The sequence below is a fragment of the Mangifera indica genome, chromosome 15, assembly GCF_011075055.1.
Source record: "Mangifera indica cultivar Alphonso chromosome 15, CATAS_Mindica_2.1, whole genome shotgun sequence".
Lineage (NCBI taxonomy): Eukaryota > Viridiplantae > Streptophyta > Magnoliopsida > Sapindales > Anacardiaceae > Mangifera > Mangifera indica.
Genome location: NC_058151.1, coordinates 13,707,081 through 13,730,267, shown reverse-complemented (window position 1 = coordinate 13,730,267; position 23,187 = coordinate 13,707,081). Strand labels below are relative to the sequence as shown.

Sequence of the window (23,187 nt, the reverse complement as noted above, 5' to 3'; positions counted from 1 at the left end):
AGATTTCATTTTTCCTCTTTCTCTATCCATGGTTTCTTCTATTATTTCACACTACAAGAACCTCAAATCATTCATCACTCGCCTGTGTCTCCTCCAAATCTCTTAATTTCCTCAATTGGGTTTCTTAATCTTCTTGTTTCCTCAACTGGGCCGATCCCATTTATTAATAGAGTTGTTTCTACTTCTTGAAATAAAATTGTAAAGTTTTTAAATTTACTCTGTTTTTCTGTTGGGGCGTTTTATTGAACACTTGGATGTTCTCTATGGGTCTCTTCCCTTTGTTATAGAAACAGCGGCCGGCAGGAAGTTCTGTTCTTGTTCAGTTTGTGTTTTTTCTACGTCTAGGGCAACAAAGTCTACTGCTTTTCAGAGTGTTCAATAATTCAGTTTGTCATTTTTCCTTGTGTTCCGATTAAAGAGGACATTTACGGAGGATTAAGAATGAAAGCAACGGGAAAAGACTCTTCGAGAGATAAACGTGGTAATGAATCTGTGTTGATTCATCACACATATCGAAGGTCAACATGGGAGGTTGTCATAGATGGAGTGTCAATATTTGAAGTGATTGGAAAACAAAATTGTAAGTTTTAAAAACTAAAATAGAAATTTAAGATAAAATTTTATTTATTTTAATAATATTAATTAAAATTTTTAATAAATTATATGATAAATGAATATTTAATTTTTTGAAAAATCATGAATATCAGTTTAATAAAGAATCTTATTTTTTATTAAATTATTAAGTGAATCATTTATTATTGAGGCCATCGTACTGCGAAATTAGTTTAGCTTTTGTTCCCCTATCACTTTCAGTAGTAAATGAAAGTTTATTCTATGAAAAAAAAGTAGAAATTGTCATAAAATATAACTTTTTTTTTTAAAAAAAGACTACTAATTTTTTGGACCGTTCATTATATAAAAAAATTACAATGATATGCCATTAAAATTAAAAAAAAAAATTTTCTTCACAAGATTTTTTTTTTATCCTCCAATTTTCACTTATATAAAAATAAATATGAAATATTTCAATCAACAAACACAAATAAATATTAAAAATTTATATCATGAGTAGAACATTTTGAAGCCTCGCATGGCTTTGAACACAAAGTAAAACAAAAAACAAAACAAATCATCTAGAGACAAAGAACAAATGAATTATCATCCCTCTAACCTTGATTTTCATCAATTTTTAACTCAACCTCTCGGATAAAATGTAGGATTCCAGCAATAATCTCCATCATAGCATTATAATATATTACATCCCTATCCTCCAATCTAATTATGAATCCAAACATAACTATTGTAAACAAATCAAAGGCTAAAATTATAATCATCGAAGCAAATGATTGCCATCCATACAATCCCATAAAAAGACCATATTTTTTCAGATATTTCATGTCGCTCTTCTGAAACATATAGAAATAAAATTATTTAAAATCAAAGAAGTCAGTCAACCCTAAGATAATTATACGAATAAATATATATTACCTCTCGTAAATATTTAAGGGCATTCGTCAACTTTGTCTTAGCTAGTTGAAAACAAATTAATGTGATACAACTTATTACAAATAGAGATGCAGCTCCAATATACTTTCTCTCCTGGTGACTAAGAGGAGATTCCCAAACAACTAGTACAATGGCCACGAGTAAAAACAGTTTTGGAAACACGATCAAAGCAACCTGAAAGATTAAAACCAAATAATTAAAAAAATATATATAGTTAGATGGGAGTTAAAAATTGATTAAGTAGAACAACTACTGTGTGGTAAATCTCTTTCTTGTCCAGAGTGAGATGTTGCAACTATTTTTTCCCCATCTTCAACCAAAGAAAATGAAAAGAAGTAGAAATTAATTCTTCATTAGCCTGCATGATCTTTATATACTTTGTAGGGGAGTACCTATGGCAAAGAGGAACTCTAATTTATTTCGAACTATAAAGGATAACTTAGAGTTCATTTAAAATGATAATGATTATCTAAAAAAATCAAATAAAAAGGATAATTTCATATAGAATTATGTAATTGTTTTGGTTTTTATCGTCATGTGATTTGGTGATTTTTTTTAAATACAATATTATCTTTTATAAAAATTGTTATGAATAAAATTTATATTTTTAACCTGTGTATAGTGTAAATTTATATTTTTAATTTTTTACTAAAAAAATTTATAAAATTCATCATTATTTATTTTTTAGGTGAATTTTTATAAATTCAATATTATTACCATTTATAAAAATTGTTTTAGACAAAATCATCTCAAACCAGTTTAAACTCAATTTAACTTAAGAAAAATTGAACTCAAGTTCAACTATAGTATCGAATTATACTTTAATTAAATTTAACTTGATACTGTAACCAAGCCAAAATCATCCAAAAATCGAGTTTTGAGCTCAATTCGTTATTAAAACAATATCATTTAATGCAAATTGATTAAAACGACATCATTTTGTATAAAAAATTTTAAACTCACAAATTTAACTAATTAAACACCTTAAAACTCAAACTTAAACCTAAAAATATTAAATTTTTATAGTCAAACACGAGTTTAATAACCTTTTTATCATTCGAATATTTGTGGGTTGAAATCATATAGAACCTTATCTTAATAAAGTTTACAACTGGTTTGAAGAGTGTCTCAAAATTCAGTTAAATGCATACCATATAACTAGTAAATACATTTTCTTTTTCTTATGTGCCTATATTTTACTCTCACTTATTTTTTTAGTACATTAGCTACAAAAACTTTAAACAATTTCACTAATTGACTTGTGCTTATAGTTGTTTGTATCTTATTATATAAGATATGTATCTTATTATATAATATAATGTAAGTAAAAAATAATATGTACTATACGGTATATTAAACTAATACGATATAGTAAATGTATCATATAATATCATACATATCAAATAATATAATATATATTATCAATACAAATTAATACATTTTTTTAAAAAAATACTACAGTAATAATGTATATAAAAAATTTTAAAACTTTAAAAGTTTTATAATTTTTTTAAAAAATAATGATATGTCAATTATTTTATTATTTTATTTTTTAAAAAGTGTATTATACAATATATGATATAAAAAATTAAGTTTTTGATATACGATTTGACTATTATATTTGGGTTATTGATATGGTTTTGATTGTATTAACTGAATCTTTTGGTGCAATAGGTCAAACATATTTACTTTAATACTATCATTGCATTGAAATTATAATCATTTTTAATCACATTTTACATGTTCATCCCTTTTAAATCTAAAATATTATACAAAAAAAAAACATTATTGTAAAACTTGATTTGTTATAAAGATAATATCTATTTTAGATAAAACATGTAAACTTAAACTTACAACTAATTCTTAGATTATATTGTTTTGTAGACTCGAATTTGTGAGTTAAGTTAAGAAGACACGAACTACATAAAGTTAAAATTTTTATAATTTAATATTATTTAATAAATATATTTGATAAATATTTTTAATAAATTAATTAAAATAAATATATTTTTAATTTTAATTACATCATGTTGACTGTGAATACCGATCGGTTCAAGATCCATGCACTTGTAAGTACACTGAATATAGGATGAGAAAGTATAGAAGTGAAAAAATTGAAGAGACCCTAATACCAATAATACCCTCCTCAGTTTATTGCTAGAGACCGTTTCTTTGGAAGCCCAAATTAGTAATTTTGTTGAAACAAACATATCTTCTAACCAATAAAATCCCACACCCGCAGCACCCGACAAAAACTAGCTCGTCACCTCTGCGAAAAAAATTTCCCGAGCAAATCACCGAATTTTCTAGACAACCAAACACAATTCAAACCCTAAAAGTCCTCAAAATCTAGATGTCAACCTCCAGCCAGCCGCAGTTCTGATACACTCAGACCCCATCGAAGGTTCTCCATCTCCGGAACCTTCCCTGGGAGTGTACGGAAGAGGAGCTCGTTGAGCTCTGTAAACCCTTCGATAAGATCGTTAACACCAAGTGCAATGTCGGCGCCAATCGTAACCAGGCCTTCGTCGAATTCATAAGAACTTCAATTACTTTCTTTCAAATTCATTGAAGATTGGATTTCTTTTTTATTAGCTTTACTCGGGAAAAATGTAAATTTAGATATTTATGCTGTAATTTTGAATATGATTAGTAGATTCATTTGCTGTTCTAGTAAAATTAACTAGAGAATGAGGGTCAAGTTAAAGTTTTATGGTTTGATTTTGAAGCAAAACTTGATAAAACGATGTAGTTTTGCTTTTGTATTGTTTGATAATATACTTGAATGATGAGGTATCGATTTTTAGATTATACTATGAAGTTGAGGGCAGTGGAAAACGACCTGTTCCTAAAATGCATGTTATTGAATGAGGAGGTAAAGTGGACGTGTGAGATACATGGAATGACTAATTAAGAAGTGAGAATGTAGGGGTGGGGCTGGTTCGGAATGAGTAAATGGGAGGTTGACTGAGATGGTTGAGTCCTAGCCAATGTTGCCATTTGGTGTTCCATTGCAGAACAATCGATCAATTCACTTGCTAGAGATAAATTCAAGAAGGCAGTTCAAACATTTCAATTGTAAAAGTAGTGATAGTAGAGATAAATTCAAGAAGGCAGTTCAAACATTTCAATTGTAAAAGTAGTGATACGGAGATCTGACCTTTAAACAATTTATGTAAACTATTGCCCAGTATAGGGTGTTATGGAGGAATATTATTTATGTAGTGGGCCACAACAGCTTGGGATTTGAGTAGTTTTTGAATGAGAATTCAAATTAAGTTGGACTGGCACCAACGTGCCTAGTTTTACCAAAGCTTTTATTAATTGCCTACTACTTCTTGGGTTGTCGAATATTATCGATTTGCATTTAAAATAATTATTTTGATAAGTTGATTGAAGTAGTAACTTTTTGCAGGCAGATTTAAATCAAGCTATTTCAATGGTTTCATATTATGCTTCGTCATCAGAACCTGCACAGGTTCGTGGTAAAACTGTGTATATTCAGTATTCAAATAGACATGAGATTGTCAACAACAAGGGTCCAAGAGATGTTCCTGGAAATGTTCTACTAGTAACTATTGAAGGTGTAAAAGCTGGGGATGTGAGCATTAATGTTATTCACCTGGTAAGTGCTAATTGTTTAAAGGTATTCCATTGGGCTCAAAAATGTCACATTTACTAGTCCATTTATTGTTTCCATGATCTATGTGTTATAAAGCTTGAAAGAACTGCCAAATCCATGAGGAATGTTGACCTGGTTAGGTATTTAAAACTAGGTGATGTCTTAGATGGTTCACAAAGGGCACTAGTTGTTTATTGTGGTTTGTCTGGAATCTAACACAGTTTATACTTTTAGTTATTGTAATTTTTTACTTCATATTGTCAGGATGATTCATCCACCGACAACATTAGATTAGGTCTTGGAAATACCTTTGAAAGCTTGAATTTTAAGCATTGAAGTTTAATTTTTCCAATGACGCGTGGGCAAAACTATGACGTGAACAATGTGCTGTGTAATGCAGTAGGAAAGATATCATACCTGCTTCTAATCACTCTCCTTTTCCTTTTCTCTCTCTTGTTGTTTTCCTAAGCATCTTCTTTTGAAACATTGGAAATGGTGGTGGAGAATACTGTGATCAAACATGGTGTGTGATGACTGCTCGAGCCATGCTTGATATGTAACACCATGTGAATCAGTTTGAAAGCTGTGTTGTGTTGGTTAATTCAAAATCTTGTGTTCTTCATAGTTGGTTTTTATTCATTCTTATTGGAATTATTTTTTCCCTTTTCTGATAAGAATTTTTTTTGTTAATAGTTTTCCACCTTTTAATCAGTCAACTTTTATCATTTGGATAAATATTTTTTGTCTTCTCATAATTGGCACCTTGATTAAATTATGTCAATTTTGATTGAGATCAATTGAATCACAGATGGTTATGTCTCTTATTTAAATTCTTTTGTTGGAGACAGTTTGGAAATGTTATCACGTCTGTCATACTCCTTTCTAAGGTCTATCCTGACGCATATATGTACAGGTGTCATTCTGCACTTATATCTTATCCATTTAGATTTTTTTCTTCTCCCATTGAATCAATGTTTGGAGTGGTACATTGTGGCCTATTGTTTGTTATCTTGTGTGTTTTTTAGGATGTAATCATGTCTGTCTAAAACTTGTTTCAGGTTTTTTCTGCTTTTGGTTTTGTGCACAAGATAGCCACTTTTGAGAAGGCTGCTGGTTTCCAGGTGAGAAATCAAGAATTGAGTTTTGTTAGTTCCGAAGTTGCATTGATATTGTGCTTTCGTTCTCACATTTGCATATCTTGGCAGGCATTAATTCAGTTCACTGATGCGGAGACTGCATCTGCGGCAAGGAATGCATTGGATGGGAGGAGTATTCCCTGGCATGCAATGATTCTTCCTGGCCCAGAACAATTTGTCCACATTAACTTTTGAAATTTATTTAGTTGGAATGAAACATTTAAGTTGTGTCATGTATTTTCAATTCAGGTACTTGCTTCCAGAGCATGTTGGCTCCTGCCACTTGCGTATCTCATATTCTGCGCACACAGACTTGAATATAAAGTTTCAGTCACATCGGAGCAGGTAATGAACCTGAAAATCCGATGTTTCACTATTTTTTGTGTGATCATGTTCACCATGCTAAGTCTTTTACACTATTATTACTGTCTGCTTTTGACATCCAATGTTCTTCTGATTGATGTGAGTGTTTTAGTCATCTAGGATCTTAGTTAAGCTTGGTAAAAAGATTACAGATGTGTGTCATAGAAGAATAGTAATTTCCTTGAATCTTTTAAGAGTAGTTTAGTGTTTTTGCAAACAACTTTGTCTCTGAGTTACTTGCATATATATATATATATATATATATATATATATATATATATGTATATATATATATTTTGTGAACTGTATTTAATGAAGCCTTTGTTATTTAATCAATTTTCAATTATTCTATTGAAACTCTATAATTCTTGTTCGTACATCTTACGTAATATTATCATAGTGAATTTAAAAAATGTTCTCATATCAGTAGGCATGTTTCTATCTGATTATTTGAAATTAAACTCTATGGATTTTTTTTTTTTTTTGGTAATTGTCACCAAGCTTTGTGAAAAACATTAAGCTTTATGTGGTGGCAGCATTTCAGTGAATGCTGCACTGCAACATCTTGTTTAGTGATCAAATTATTCTTTCAAATATTTTATTGTAAGTGAAACATTGAGTATGCTTTGTCCAGATTCATTGGAAGCAACTGACAATTTTCTTGCCCTTTCAAATTCTTGTTTCTATTGAAACTTCTCTACCATGCATAAATTATGCTGTATCCCATAAATTATCTCTACCAGTGATTGCTCATATTTAGCATCTATTATTTTTTAATTATAAATATACATTTTATATATATATATATAATTTTTTTAAAATCGAATTAGTGATTAAATCCGTTGTCTCACCGGTTTATAGTTCAATTGATTTGACCAACTCAATCAAAAATTAATTAAAAAAATCAAATTACTTAAAAATAATTAGAATTTAAAAAAATTCAAAAGACAAATCCAATGAAACATGATTTTGATCGGTTTTAACCAATTTAATAATAAAACGAATTTTTTAATTAACTGAATCAGATTTGGAGCGGGTTTCTGGTTCAACAGGTTGAATAGATCAATCCGATTTGATTTAGTTTTCAAACCATTGTGTGTGTGTGTATATATATATATTCGTTCAAAGCCCTAAAAGCAACCATTTTTATCTCTCGTCCTCTCCCTCTCAACATCACAGCCGACACTCTCTGTCTTCCCTTTCCCCTTCCATTTTGGTTTCGATCATTACCTCAAGCGTCAATCAACTTGTCATCAACAGTTTTACAGTTGTGTCGTCATCTGAATCGCCTCATTGTGACTTAGCTCACCGGTAAGTCATTCTTTCTACTCTTCTTTTCGATTTGCTTTTTATGTGTTGTTTTTGCAGTTTACTTGGAACTATGTTTCTCTGCGTCTTTTTCGTTTTAGTTATTTCCTACAACCTTAACTTTATGTTAGTTTACTATTCATTTAGTTGATGAGAAATTGTCAACAAAAAGAGTCTAGGAAATGTTTCTAGAGTTGTTCTGCTAGTAACTATCGAAGTTGTAGAAGCTGGGGATGTGAGCATTAATGTTATTCGTTTAGTAAGTGCTAATTGTTTAAAGGTATTCCATTGGGCTCGAAAATGTTATTTGTCTAGTAAGTGCTAATTAAAATTTAAAAAAATTCAAAAGACAAATACAATGAAACATGATTTTTGATCGATTTTAACCAATTTAATAATAAAACGAATTTTTTAATTAACTAGACCAGATTTGGAGCGGGTTTCTAGTTCAACCAGTTGAACAGATCAATCTGATCTGATTCAGTTTTCAAACCATTGTGTGTGTGTGTGTATATATATATATTCGTTCAAAGCCCTAAAAGCAACCATCTTTATCTTTCGTCCTCTCCCTCTCAACATCACAACCGACACTCTCCATCTTCCCTTTCCCTTTCCATTTCGGTTTCGATCATTTTCTCAGGCATCAATCAACTTGTCATCAACAGTTTCAAAGTTGTGTCGTTGTCTGAATTATCTCGTTGTCACTCAGCTCACCGGTAAGTTGTTCTTTGTGCTCTTCTTTCTGATTTGTTTTTTATGTGCAGTTTTTTGTAGTTTACTTTGAACTACATCTCTCTGTTTCTTTTTTGTTTTAGTTATTCCTCACAACCTTAGCTTTAAGTTAATTTACCATTCATTTAGTTGATGAGAAACTGGATAGTATCTTCTTTTGCTTACCATTCATTTAGTTGATGAGAAATTGTCAACAAAAAGAGTTCAGGAGATGTTTCTGGAGGTGTTCTGCTAGTAACTATCGAACTTGTAGAAGCTGAGGATGTGAGCATTGATGTTATTCGTTTGGTAAGTGCTAATTGTTTAAAGGTATTTCATTGGGCTCGAAAGTGTTATTCGTCTGGTAAGTGCTAATTAAAATTTTAAAAAATTCAAAAGACAAATCCAATAAAACTTAATTTTTGATCGGATTTAACCAATTTAATAGTAAAATGAATTTTTTAATTAACTGGACTAGATTTGGAACAGGTTTCTGGTTCAACCAATTGAACCGATCAATCCGATTTGATTCGATTTTTAAACCATTGTGTGTGTGTGTGTGTGTGTGTGTGTGTGTGTATATATACACGTTCAAAGCCCTAAAAACAACTATCTTTATCTCTCGTCCTCTCCCTCTCAACATCACAGCCGGCACTCTTCGTATTCCCTTTCCCTTTCCATTCTGGTTTCAATCATTTTCTTATGCGTCAATCAACTTGTCATCAACAGTTTCAGAGTTGTGTCGTTGTCTGAATCACCTCATTGTCACTCAGCTCACTGGTAAGTCGTTCTTTGTGCTTTCCTTTCCGATTTATTTTTTATGTGCTGTTTTTTGTAGTTTACTTGGAACTACATTTCTCTGCTTCTTTTTCGTTTTAGTTATTTCCTCCAACCTTAGCTTTAAGTTAGTTTACCTTTCATTTAGTTGATGAGAAACTGGATAGTATCTTCATTTGCTTACCATTTATTTAGTTGATGAGAAATTGTCAACAAAAAGAGTCCAGGAGATGTTCCTGGAGCTATTCTACTAGTAACTATTGAAGTTGTAAAAACTGGGGATGTGAGCATTGATGTTATTCGTCTGGTAAGTACTAATTGTTTAAGGGTATTCCATTGGGCTTAAAAAAGCCACATCCACAAGTCCATTTATCGTTTCCTTGACCTATGTGTTATAAAGCTAGAAGGAACTGTCAAATCCATGAGGAATGTAGACCTGATTAAGTATTTAAAACCAGGTGATGTCCTTGATGGTTCACAAAGGGCACTAGTTGTTTATTGTGGTTTGTCTGGAATCTATCACGGTTATACTTTTAGTTATTGTAATTTTTTACCTTGTATTGTCAGGATGTTTGATCAACCAACAACATTAGATTAGGTCTTGGAAATACCTTTGAAAGCTTGAATTTTAAACATTGCTTATTTTCATAGTTTTGTCCACGTGTCAATGTGAACAATATGCTGTGTAATGCAGTAGTAAAGATAACATACATGCTGCTAATCACTCTCCTTTTCCTTCTCTCTTTTTGTTTTCTAAAGCATGTTCTTTTGAAACATGAGAATACTCTGATCAAACATGGTGTGTGATAACTGCTGGAGTCATGCTTGATATGTAACACCGTGTGAATCTGTTTGAAAACTGTGTTGTGCTGGTTAATTCAAAATCTTGTGTTCTTCACAGTTGGTATTCTTCATTCTTGTTGGAATTATTTTTTCCCTTTTCTGATAAGAATTTTTTTTTTAAATTAATAACTTTCCAACTTTTAATCAGTCAACTTTTATCATTTGGATAAATATTTTTTTGTCTTCTCATAATTGACACCTTCATTAAATTATGTCAATTTTGATTGAGATAAATTGAATCACGGATGGTTGTCTCTTATTTAAATTCTTTTGTTGGAGACAGTTTGGAAATTTTATCCCATCATTCTCCTTTCTAAGGTCTATCTTGACGCATCTATGTACAGGTGTCATTCTACACTTATATCTTATCCATTTGAATTTTTTTCTTCTCCCATTGAATCAATGTTTGGAGTGGTACCTTGTGGCCTATCGTTTGTTATCTTGTGTGTTTTTTAGGATGTAATCATATCTGTCTAAAACTTGTTTCAGGTTTTTTCTGCTTTTGGTTTTGTTCACAAGATAGCCAATTTTGAGAAGGCTGCTGGTTTCCAGGTGACAAATCAAGAATTGAGTTTTGTTAGTTCTGAAGTTGCATCGATATTGTCCTTTCATTCTCGCATTTGCATATCTTGGCAGGCATTAATTCAGTTCACATCGGAGCAGGTAATGGGTGAACCTAGAGTTTGACGATCTGATGTTTCACTTTTTTTTGTGTGGTCATGTTCACCATGTGGTCTTTTACACTATTCTTACTGTCTGCTTTTGACATCCATTTTTCTTTTGATTGATGCATGTGTTTTTGTCACCTAGTATCTTAGTGAAGCTTGGTAAAAAGATCACAGGTGTGTGTCGTGGAAGAGTAATTATTTCCCTGATTTTTTGAGAGTAGTTTAGTGTTTTTGCAAACGACCTTGTCTCTCTCTCTCTCTCTCTCTCTCTCTCTCTCTCTCTCTCTCTCTCTCTATATATATATATATATATATATATATATATATATATGTTGTGAATTGCATTTACTGAAGCCTTTGTTATTTAATTAATTTTCAATTACTCTATTGAAACTCTATAATTGATGTTTGTACATTATATGTAACATTATCATTTTAAAAAAAAATTCATATCTTTAGGCATGTTTCTATTTGATCATTTGAAATTAAGCTCTATAGATGGGTTTTTTTTTTTTGTAATTGTCACCAGGTTTTGTGAAAAGCATTAAGCTTTATGTGGTGGTGGCATTTCGGTGAATGCCATTCTGCAGCATCTTATTTAGTCATCGGACTTTTCTTTTAAATATTTTCTTGCAAATGAAACATTGAGTATGCTTTGTCCAGATTCATTGGAAGCAATTGACAATTTTCTTTCCTTGTCAAGTTCTTGTTTCTATTGAAACTTCTCTGCCTTGCATAAATTATCTGTATCACATAGTGGCATCCTCAGTTTCTATTGAAATTGCCCAAATTTGTTTTTATAATGACTTGTGTTCATCTTTAGATTCATATATTTGCATTTTATGATTTTGTTTTGGTTGTCTTCCCATTTTTAATACAACTTCTAATACTCATGTGAATGATAGATACGCATATATGTGATGTGGATGGAAGGAATTATGTTTTTAGTAGGGCCTCTGGGGAATTTTGTTATGTTATGCACATCGGTCAGTCCAAATACCCACCACCCAGCAACTTTGCTCATCTATAAATTGCATGGGTATGTTTTCTCATCTTTTCTCTTCACTACATTTACACTTTTTACATTTCTAATTATTTTTTTTTTATAACCTTGATTATTTCTTTTAATACTTCAGGAAATGTAGTGTGCAAATCTTGATTTTGGCTATAAACACGTTTTGTCCCATAAAGTAATTAAATACTTCATAAAACTTAGTGAGCAAATCTTGATTCTGACTATAAATGTGTTTTGCCCTATGAAGTAATTAAAAGAAACGAATAAAAAAGGAACAAGTAATATTTAAAAAAAAGAAAACAATCAGAGACGTAGGGAGTGAAAATGTAGTGATTATTTTCTTCTTCAAGTGCAAATATAACGAAAAGGAATTATGAGAAAATATAGCCAAAATGAATGCATTTTATAGATGAGCAATATCTTTCGTATTTATTTTTAGAATTGAGTATTTGAGTTCATAATATTTAAATATATAATTTGAATCATTGATTAATAATACATCAACCACTACTTTTATTTTATTCTTTTACATAATTTAGAACTCAAACGTATAAAGATAATTTTTTATCATGTTTAGATGGAAGAATGTGAAAGTATTTATTGTATTAAAAATTTTTGTTGGAATTGAATTATGAATATTGAAGTGATTAAAATATATGAAAATAAAGATTTACTTAATAGAAATTTATTTAATCATATTATCATATTCAAAATTCCTAATATAAAAAAAAAGATTTATTAAATAGAAATGTATTTAATTATAGTTGAATTTTTAATTCTCCTCATGGTTGTAATTTTAGTTCTCGCGGTTGTCATGTTGATGATTCTGGTTCTTATTGTTGTGATTTGGGTACTTTTAGTTTTGGGTGTGATTCTGTTACGAAAAATAAATAAAAAGTAAAATTAAACTCATAGATAATTAATTAAAATTTAATCAACCTGTTGTAAATGTGATTGACAAAATTTATAATTTTGATATAGAAGAAAATTGTGATAATTGTAATGGAAAGTAGATAGCAATCAAAATCAAATCAATTTGCCGTCATAATAGTTTGATTTGTTATCTACTTTCTAGTTTATTCATGCATGTATCTAGTAATATTTTCTCATCGAGTTTTTCTTCTCTACATTTATGTGACATTTCTCTGCATTTAGGTGTTTCTTTCTTAACGTTTTGTTATGTTTTCTTGAAATTGAGCTAGTTAGAAACCTAATTACTTGAGCTTCTTTTGCCTGCATGCGGGTGTATCTTTGTTGACGTATTGTTATGCGTTCTTGAAACTGCGCTCTTGGGCTTTCTTCCACGAAATCACCAATTTTTTTTAACAGCATAATTTTTTTTTGTTTTTCTGGAATGTATTTAACAACATAATTTTTTTTTGTTTTCCTGGAATGTATTTAACAACATAATTTTTTTGTTGCTCTTTAACAATATTATTGTCTGTGTTGTTTTCTTTTTCTTTCTATTTGTGTATATTACTTTTTTGTTTTGTTGATTTACTTAAACAAAAAATGTTGATTGTTCTTCTGTTGATTATTTTTCTTGTTTCACCTTTTTAACAGCACCTGGAACCTAGTATTATTATTATTATTATTATTATTCTCTAAGGATGATCATTTACGATTTTTAATAGCAGTTGTAACTTATTATTATTAATTTTGTTACTACTATTATTATTATTTGTGTTTTCTTTTTCTTTCTTTTTATATATACCTGCTAAGGATTTTGTTGTTTGTTGATTATTATTATTATTATTATAAGTGTTGTTTTCATTTTCTTTCTTTTTGTATATACATACTAACGACTTTATTATTTTGTTAATTCAGACTTTAATTTATTGTTTTTTCTGTTCTTTTAGAAATGGTTTAGCGAGCACTCTCCCTCATATTTCTATTAACAAATTTGACTATTTTTACCTTCATCCTTTATACATCATTTGACATCAATGATGATATCAAGAATTTTGGTCGTGTTTTGTTTATTATTATATTGATTTTATTTTATGGATTGCGAGAATAATTGGTTTATACCCAGTCAAGAGTAGTTCATGCGATGGTAAAATTTTTATCGATAATAATCAGCATATTTTTTGTTAGCGTTTACTAAACATAAAAAAAAATGAAAATGGAAATTGGTTATCGCAGTAAAGTATTGCTCATTTTTATTTCAACTCAAACAGGTAGTCGTAAATAACATAAATGAGGTATTTGTTTAAGTTGAAATAGAAATGAGCAAGCTCTTATTACTGTGGCCAATTTCCATTTTCATTTTTTTTATGCTGATAAACTCTGACAAAAAACGTATTGACTATTGTCAGTGAAAATTTTACCATTGCACGAATTACTCCTAACTTGGTCCAGACCAACCAATCTTGCAACCCATAGCATAAAATCAACATAAATAAGTAATATTAAAATTCTTGATATTGTCATTGACGTCAATTTATGTGTTAAGGATGAGAGTGAAAATAATCCAATCAGCGAATAGAAATATGAGAGAGCGCTTGTCAAGTCATTTATTGAAGAATAGAAAAAATAATAAATTAGAGCCTAAATCAACAAAGCAACAAAGTTTTTGACGGGTATATACAAAAAGAAAATAACACTGATAATAATTATTAATAAAACAACAAAGTCCTTGGTGGGTGTATACAGAAGGAAAACAACACAGACAATAATAATAATAAGTAGTTGCAGCTGCCTATAAAAATTGTGAATGATCATCCCTATATGATAATAAGTTGTTAGAAAAGAAGCTCAATGAAAAAATGTTGTTAAATATCCATATAGGTAAACTGGAAAGTAGATAGTAACTCAAGCTATTATGGTGGTAAATTTGTTTGATTTTGGTTGTCATATATTTTTCATTGTAATTGTCATAATTTACTTATATACCAGAATTATAGATTTTATCAATCACATTTACAACATGTTAGTTAAGTTTTAATTAATTATTTGTTAGTTTAATTTTACTTTTTATTTTTTGTACCAAAATCACAACTAAAACTAGAAATCCCAAAATTGCAACCACAAAAATCAGAACCATTCACATTAGAACCACGAGAGCTAGAATTACAACCATGAGGCGATTAAGAAGTTCGAATATAATTAAGTAAATTTCTATTGAGTAAATCTTTTTTTATTTTTTATTGTGAACTTCAAATATGATAATATGAGTAAATAAATTTTTATTAAGTAAATATCTATTTTTATATATTTTAATCACTTTATTATTTAATTCTGACAAAAATTTTCAACACAATAAATATTTTCATATTTTTCTCTCTAAATATAGTCAAAAATTATTATTATATATTTGAATTTTGAATTATGCAAAAGAATGAAATAAAAGTAGTGGTTGATATGTTATTGATCAATGATTCAAATTATGTATCTAAATATTATGAACTTAAATATTCAATTCTAAAAATAAATACAAACAATTTCAATCAATAAAGAAAAAAAATAAAAAAGCTCAATCATAATGTAATAAAAAAATAAACATTAAAAATTTCTGTCATAAGCCTTGATGCTAGCTTCTTGACTAAGTTGAATGTTTTTTCTACTTCCCCAACAACATATGAGTTATCAAGCATCATGGGTTACCAAGGTCTAGGTTCGAATTGTCATCCCTTAGGTCTTGATGCTTATCAACTTTTAACTTAACCTTACAGACAAAGCTCGCAATCCCGCCAATAATCCCCGCTGCAGTGTATAAGTTTACCACGTCCATATCATCCAGTTTAGACAGGAATCTAAACATAAATGTTCTAAACACAAATGTTATTCACAAATTAAAAGCTATAATTATCACCATTGAATTTTATGGTTGCCGTTCCTTACACTTGTAAAGGAGGAGTATAAATATACTGCAATACCAAAAAAAAAAAACAATCGGTTAAAATAATAATAAAATTAAATTACTAAATGTCAAATTCAATCATGCTTGTAATATATAATAACTTTGGTATGACTATATTTTCTCAAATAGTCCAAGTCTCCCGTTTGAAACCCAAAAACAAAATTTACTCAAATAAAATTTTAAGGATTATATCTGATAATTTTGAATTGAATATATGTTGAATCAATGTTATTCAAAAATATTTTCAAAAGATTATTGACAAGATGAATAGGATTATCCCAGGGATGAATTATTTTACCAAAGTGATATATAGTATTGTCGATAGAATATATAATATTATCAAATGAGTCTGCAAGTTGAACTTTGACATCATTACCATTTTAAAACTTTAATTTGAATCAAATCAAACACAAATTTAAGTTGAGCTAGTTCAATTTAAATCAACCCCAATTATTATGGAAGAAAAAAATAATAAAAATTATGTTTTAAGAGCAATTTATGTATACATATTTTTTTTGTACATGATTTGAATACATAGATTATGTCATCATGTGATTAAATGTTACTTTATTTCTGTTCAAAATCATCTAATCACATGATGATATATCATATATGTACACATACCATAATAAGAATATTTTGTCATATTTTCATCTTCAAAGCATTCAACCACAAAGCATGTCTTAAATTTATTTCCTAATTAAACTCTCATAAATTACTTTGTTATCTTCATAGTATTTACCTTAATGTTATTATCCCATATATTTTGTAAGCCATATTTCTTTACCAAAGTTTTAATCATTAAACAATTTTTATTTATAACTAAAATTTTAATTGTCAAAATAATATTTTAGAATCAGAGTTTGATATAGAATCAAAACCACAAGAAAAAAAGACCCTCAACCATAATTATTAAATCATGATCCCCAAATTTTAATACTCTTTCTTAACTTTGACATTACCTAAGGGGAATTCGAATACAGGCATAAACTAAGTAAATCATGTTAATCATTTCTTTGGCATTAAGAACCTTCGGAATTTCATCCCTTATGAAACATATTTTTTGTAAGCGATAGTAATAGAGATTGTTATTCCATATATTTTGATTCAAATTTTTTTTAACATTGACAATGATTTTTGTTTTTTGGGAGTGAACTAAAAATTAACTTCTTTTTATAATTTTGGTCGAAAAGGGCACTTTTGACTTCATCAGGTAGTAATCCATTCTCTACCAATCTATCTAAAAATGTATTATTCAGAGTTTGGAATTTTTCATTTTTCATAAATGATGTCAGACTATGGAAATAATATTTGATAATTTATATTGTAACCATAGTGAAATAGAAAAATGAAGAATTGGTTAATATAAAAATAACAATTAATTACTAAAATATACTTCAAATCCAAACCACTTAAAATATAATTGTAATAATACTATCATTTGATATTTGTTGTGGATTCATAAATAAAATTTAAAAGTATCATGAAATTAAATAAAAAAAATAAAGGTTTGATGAAAATTCTATCTGAAAAATTTTAAGAATTATATTTGAAAATTTTTCAAAAAAATCAATAAAGGTCTGATAAAAATTTTTAGGGTTATATCTTAAAATTTTTCAAAGACAAGAGGTCAGCTGACTCTAGCCCCTTGACCATACCAATGTTATTCCCAGATATTTGAAGCCTGCATGAACTTTATATGCTATGAAACTTAAGGGAGTATTTCAGGCAAAGATGAACTTCAATATATTTTAATAATAATTAATAAAACTATGTGTACTTATTTTGAATATGTAAATGAGTATATATTTGATATGTGTCATTAAATATAAAGTGATTTCGAATTAAAAATAACACAATACTCAATTACATAATAACACATAATATATATATTCATTTTTATACTCAATAATAAGTATGCATAATATTATTCATACTCAAATAATTTATCATTTTTCATAATTTATATTGTAATATCAGCAGTCAGGCGGGTTATTAAATATACTAAAATAGAAAAAAATTAGTTAAAATAATAATAACAATAAATTACTACAATTCCAAATCTAATCATACCTTGGAATCACCATATTTTTTCAGATCTTTGGAATATTATTGTTATAATATTATGATTTGATATTTATAATGGACAATCCATAAATAAAATTAATTTAAAAAGATCAAATAAAATTTTAATTTTTTTTTGAAATCAAGAGTTCCACTCGGATTTGAAGCTAATCTTAAGAATAAATATATACTACCTATTGGAAATGTTTAAGGGATTTTGTTAACTTTGTCTTGATTAGTTGAAAGCATATAAATGTGATTGGGTGTTTATTTTATTCACGCAAAGTGACGTGTTTTTTTAATCTTAAAACTAATAGGTGGCTTTGACATACATGTGAAAAAATAGTTTTTTTAAATGGCAAACGACTATTTCCCACCCATGGTTTGATGTTTTCTCAAATATCCCTCCTTTAACTATGGAAATACCAAACATCCACCTATGGCCAGTTAAATTTAACAGAACCTTAACGCCTAAAAATTTTATTTTTTTTTGCCCCTCCAAACTTTAAAAACTAAAATTTTTCCTCAGCGTAAGTTTTAAAAAATGGCAGTTTCATCTTAGAGTTTCGTTTTGAAATCTTTGACGACCTGTCCGGCTCTATTGTCGATGGTCTTTCTCTCCCGAAGCATTCTCTCCTTCTGACGATCTCTTTCCTCCTATTTGGAGGCCCGATTGACATCGGAGATGCCTTGGGAGACGAAGAACTTCGTCGGGGAAGATGAGTCTTCGTCTTCCCAGAAGAAGACCTCTGGGAAGACGACCCAATCTATGATATGTATTTTCTTTTTTGGTTCTTATGAGGATATTGTCATCGTCTAGTTTAGAGAGAGAGAGAAAGAGAGAGATGAAGCGCAACGTTGTTTGCTGCACACTCTAGTGAGTTATGTATCCAATCTATGTATGAACAGACTACCAATTTTGGAGCTTTTAGAGTTGTCTTAATTTAAAGCAAATCTTCAGTTTGTTGGAGAGAGCACTGTGAACACACCCTTTTTTGAGGTTTAGAATTTACCAACTGCTAATATTAGTTCTGTTTCCATCATCTCATTTATGTTTGTGTTTCATTGGCTTACCCTGAGATGGGCCTTGTTAGTGAATCATATATTTTACATTAGTCACAAGGCTCTTCTTGAGATTGACGATTTTTTGTTTTTATGAAGTCTATTTTGTTTCTTTAGCTTTTTTATTATTATTGATATATTTGTTCATGATTCTATTGTGATTTTTGAAATGATTATTGTTATTAGATAAATGAAAGGCTTCTTACTAATTCTTTTTTAACTGTTTAATTTATATTTTCATTTGATCAATGGATTGACGTTATAGTTCGTTTAATATAATTTGTTTATGATTTTTATTGCTATTTTATTGATCAATGTATCTAGATATTATGATAGAAATATTTTTCATTGATTTTATATTTAATTAGTAATATTTATTGTTAATATTATGTATAGTGATTGGTATGTTTAGTTATAATAATGAAAATATTTATTGATAATATTATAGCCGGTGACTAGTAAATATAATTATAACGATAGAAATATTCATCATTATTATTAAGTTTAGTGAACGGTAAATATTGTTATTACAATGAGAATATTTATCATTGATATTATATTTAGTGAATGATAAAAATTGTTATAATAATGAGAATATTTATTGTTGTTATTATTTTCAACAATCAAATACATTGTTTTAACAATGAAAATATTTGTTATTATTATTATTTTTAACGATAAGGCTTATATATCTAGTTATTTCCATCAATGATAGGCGTTTTTTTTCCATCGGTAATACTCTTAATAGTGGAGACTATAATAATGGACAATAATAAGATTTTTTCTATTGTTAAAGATCTTAAAGGACATAAAATGAATTTTTAACAACTAATTTTCTTTTGTTAAAAACCTTTTTTTTATAGTGTAGAATCCTTGACCCTCTTTGACTTTAATAAAGAGGAGATTTCTGTAATTCGAAAACAGTGATACATGTGTTTTTGTCTCGCTTTGACCCAATCCTAAACCTCATATCTTTTCCTTTATATTAATATTATTTATTTAAAATATTAATATATCATTGTGATTTTAAATTATTCGTATTATTTAAATTTATTTATGTTTTTGTTGTACATATTAAGATAATTAATATATGTTATTTTTTATATTTAAAATAGTATATTAGTTCTAATTTTAATTAATTTTATTGTTTAATATATTTATATTGTATTTGAAAGATATAGAAATGAGATTTTTTTTTTCACAAATATGAGGATAAGGAGAATATTTTTTTTCACAAGGGATAGGAAGAGAATTTTCTTTTGCAAAAAAGGGGATAGGAATTCATTGTCAACCCTAATCTCTATAAAAGGAATGGGTGGAGAATGAGGATTAATATCCTTTGTAGGGATGGGGACAAGACGGAAAATAGGATATTCAACCCCACTCATTTCCATTGTCATCCCTAATTAAACTCACCACCCGAATTACAGCCTTTATTAAGTATGATTAATAATAGTTCAAGCGTAAATTAAGGCAAGTGAAAGTTTGATAAAATTCTTGTCCATGACTTTCTTAGACATGTTAGAATAAATATGAGAGATTGGCTTATCTGGTGTTATAGTTATAAAACTAGTTATTAGATTTATTTGACAATTCAACTCATTTATTTTTCTGATAATATTGTTCATCTCATTGAAAAGACTATTCACTCATCAGTAACTGATCGATTACATTATTCAAACTATCGAGAACTCTCACCAATTGAAACAAAGTAATTAAACTAAACATTATATTATACACCAATTGAAACAAACATCTCATCCAATTATATTGTACACCGATTGAAACAAACTAATATACTAAATATCATGTATTTGAATCAAATTAATCAAATTTGCACTGATTATTATTTTAATTTGATTCAAATTCATTTCTAATCACATATTATCACATTAATTTGAACTAATACAAAAATAAAAAATTGTATGCAGGTGCAATTTAATAATTTAAAATTGAAGCAATATCAAGAAGGTAAACAATGGGATAAAATTGAATTTCACCCTGCTCACCAAGTAGCCTGCCAGACATGTCCAAAGGGTTAGACATTTATGCTCACATAATTTTGCATCACATAAGGACCATCCGAAGATGGTTTTTCAATTAACAATCTTGTAGTTATGCGTATGTGGTGACGGAGAGATTGCGACTAAATTCTCTATATGGCCAAGGTATTATAATAAGTTAATCTAATAGGTCGTATAACATATGTGTAAGACACAATAGTTAATAAATACACAAGGTATTAACTATTTTCATTAGAATATCATATATGTTAAGATCAGTTTATGCCTTAGAAATTTTTGTGATGACTTATGTTACGGGTAAGAGGGTATCAAATTGTGATCACATCAAGATTCACTAGTAAAATGCCAACTTTAGTTTCATGTCTTATTTAAGGTACTCAAATATCACTTACTTATTAAATGTTTTCATTTATATATTCATTTTATGTGGTTTTATAGGTAAATATTAGTAACAAGGCATGTGGCTAAATCAACAATCAAGCGGAGCAACTGTATAAAGGTGAGGAGCAAATTCATCACTTTTAAATTTTTTATGATTTTATGTATTTTGCTATTTTTATTAATATTATGCAGATGTTTGATGCACTTTATTTATAAGGTCGGATTTTAGATACAGACTTTATGCTTGAGTTTCACTTTTATTAAATAAAAAATTTATTACACATTTTTACGCGAATTAAGTAAGTATTTAATAACATGTATTATTTCACTTTTATTAAATAAAAATTAAGAACTATTTCTGAGGCCAAAGGACTTATTGCTACCCAAGGTTACTGTTTTCCAAACTCATATTCACTGTTATTTTAAAATCCAAAGTCTCCGGGTTAAAATGAATATTTTCTGTTAATTTAAGATTTAAATGAGCATTTTACCTGTGTTTCATGAAATGACCAAAATACCCTTGTATTTAAATGTCAATTTCCTCACTTTTTTAATGCATAATAACAAACAAAGCTCAATCATCATTCTCTCATTTTCATACTTTTTCGAAGAATCCTATGAAATTAGACACAGAATTTTCAACTACAATTGTTTTTTAGTTTTGTTCTCCAGCCCAATAAATAGAGTTTTTGCATTTTAAGTTGACTCATCGGTACTTCAATTTATGAATTATCCCTTCTTTTTTCCTTGATTTGCCCAAAATATAAATCAAACTATTAAAGCAATATAAAAAACACTCTCTCTCAATGCAAAAGAAGTGGAAAGTGCAAGGCCAAAACACTTATATTTTTTAGCCTTATTTTAATTCGTATATATTTATATGTCACTTATTTTAAAATTTAAATAAATATATCATAATAGTAATTTACTTTTCCAAAATACCTCTCTTAAAATGACTTATACAGATATTCACACGAAAGTTTTGCTTGCTTTTATATATATGTGTAAATTATAAACATGAATCTACTATACTTATTTAATTTTCAATTGTTCATAAAAAAAACACATAACATGCAGGTTAGGTCAAAATTAACCTGAATGCGGATAATTTTACTATGAAGTCTTTGCAGCAAATGTTAATTCTCTTAATAAATTTAGTAATTTTTCTTTCTCCCTCCTTTGTATCTAAATTGAATCTTTTATAATAATTTTCTCATGAGTTTATTGTTTAATCACGTGTTTTTTTTATTAATAATTTATTTTTTTAATGTTATAAGGATTTTTTTCTTATTTGAAAGCTAAGAAAGAAGAGAGAATCTCTGTATGGGTCTTTTCAAGAGGAGTATTTTAAAAAAATAGATTATTGTTATAATATATTTATTTAAGTTTTGAAATGAATAATATATATGTATATACGGAATAAAATAAGGTGAAAAATTTTAATTTCTTGTTTTTTAATTTGCGGATTTTTTCAAAATTGAAACTTAATGGCAAAAGAGCCCTCCAGGTTTCACCACTTTATTCGTTCAGGGCATAGACAAGATCCAATGATTTTCGTCACAAATCAACAAAAAATAAGATTACAGCCAACGACATTCTCCACGTGTTGCGCTCACATGAGATAACGTAAACTTTTTCTGACATCACGCCGTTTACATTAAAGTTTTTGCAGATTTTTTTTAAAACGAATAAAATATTCGTTTGTTAATTCGATTGTACCTGCCAGTACATATTTATTTGTCTACTAGTGCTGGCAGGCTTTATTTTTCTTTTATGCTGCATGAAATTAACTTTATGCAACGTCCTTTGGCCTTTATGGAGAGAACTTGTAATTTTCCTTCATTC

The 23,187-nt window shown here is 28.5% G+C and overlaps 1 long non-coding RNA gene and 1 pseudogene across 5 annotated transcripts; both read left to right on the top strand.

Moving 5' to 3' along the window:
* The first annotated feature begins 3,769 nt into the window (after nucleotides 1-3,769).
* On the top strand, nucleotides 3,770-6,650 carry LOC123198212 (annotated as a pseudogene).
* Nucleotides 6,651-7,732: 1,082 nt separating this feature from the next.
* On the top strand, nucleotides 7,733-21,537 carry LOC123197713. Of its 5 annotated transcripts, none has more exons than XR_006497903.1 (5): nucleotides 7,733-7,938; nucleotides 10,550-10,610; nucleotides 10,756-10,929; nucleotides 11,840-11,973; nucleotides 21,400-21,537. It is a non-coding gene; the product is annotated as an uncharacterized LOC123197713 (long non-coding RNA). The 5 variants fall into 5 exon arrangements; XR_006497904.1 differs by lacking the exon at nucleotides 21,400-21,537 and adding an exon at nucleotides 13,279-13,337; XR_006497902.1 differs by lacking the exon at nucleotides 21,400-21,537 and having other exon boundaries at nucleotides 10,756-10,818; nucleotides 10,903-10,929; nucleotides 11,840-12,508.
* Nucleotides 21,538-23,187: the final 1,650 nt, after the last annotated feature.